This window comes from Aphanomyces invadans, assembly GCF_000520115.1.
Source record: "Aphanomyces invadans strain NJM9701 unplaced genomic scaffold supercont1.6, whole genome shotgun sequence".
Lineage (NCBI taxonomy): Eukaryota > Oomycota > Saprolegniomycetes > Saprolegniales > Verrucalvaceae > Aphanomyces > Aphanomyces invadans.
The window spans coordinates 256,698-257,952 of record NW_008580151.1 but is presented as its reverse complement, the minus strand read 5'-3'; positions in this window follow the sequence as shown (position 1 = coordinate 257,952).

Sequence of the window (1,255 nt, the reverse complement as noted above, 5' to 3'; positions counted from 1 at the left end):
TCGAGATTCGATTCAGAAACGTGTCGCTTGCCGCCGCAGTCACAGTCGCGACCAAAGACAACGAGCTTCCGACTCTGTTCAACCATACCAGGAAGCGTCGTTGCTTCGTTGTCTACGGATGCTACAACTGCGCATCAAGATCGTCAGGCTGCTGCCAGATTTTGATGCTTTTTTCGATTCGACGAAAATTCGTGGACAATGTATCCTCATTTTCGAATGTTTTTTGCCTCGTTTTTTGGCCATATTCGACAAAGTGGAACCTTCAACGATTCCATTTTGTGTAATATGGCCAAAAAACGAGGCAAAAAACATTCACAAAATGGAACCTTCAACGATTCCATTTTGTGTAATATGGCCAAAAAACGAGGCAAAAATCATACGTTGGCGCCTCATGTTGACCACCACCATGCGGTGGCATCCCTCGGTTTCCATTCGCGATGGACCGAGATGGCAAGCACGCGGCACATCCTTCCGACGGTGAGCCATCTTGTCGTGGCAGGTCATTCCGTCACGATGGTAATGACAACAGGATGCGGCGTTGTGGCCCATGTATGGTGTGGTCTGTCGCGTTGGCCGGCGGCCGCAACGACACTAGAAGTTCGCATGCACGTAGGCAGGAACGAACGGACGAACGGGCAGCCGACGTAGACGCACACGGACAACCGGCGCGTTCGTCTCGAAAACGACTTCGCGGGCGTTGGCTGTCGCAGCCAGCGCCATGTCCGCAACGGACTCGCGGCAACGTCGGTGCCCAGTAGATGCCGTGCTTACGGCAACATCGGATCCACGGACGAGGGGCTGGGGGTGTTGTGGTGTGCCGCAAATCATTCCGCCCCGGCCGTCAGATCCAAAGTTTGGTCGATTCAACCATTTGAATTGGTCGATTCTGGTGAAAAGTGGTGTCGCACCGAATCGAAAGCGAAGCGATCCGCGAGGGAACTCCCCGCAACCACGTGCACGGCAGCGACGCCACCCGTCCACGCAGCCCTGGGCCCACATGTTGTGGCCGTATCGTTGGGAGATTGCTGGCGGTTGTCATTTCGCAACTGTCCTTGCCTGCGCACATGAGTCGCACCAGCATCGAGCCCCGACGTGGATAAGGCGAGCCCTCCGTCCGCCGACGGGTTCTTGGCCGACTGGTCGGAGAAGTTCCATGCGAAGCTGGCCAACTACCTCGAAATCGCGACCGGGTAAGCGATGCCGCAAGTCGAGATTCGATTCAGAAACGTGTCGCTTGCCGCCGCAGTCACAGTCG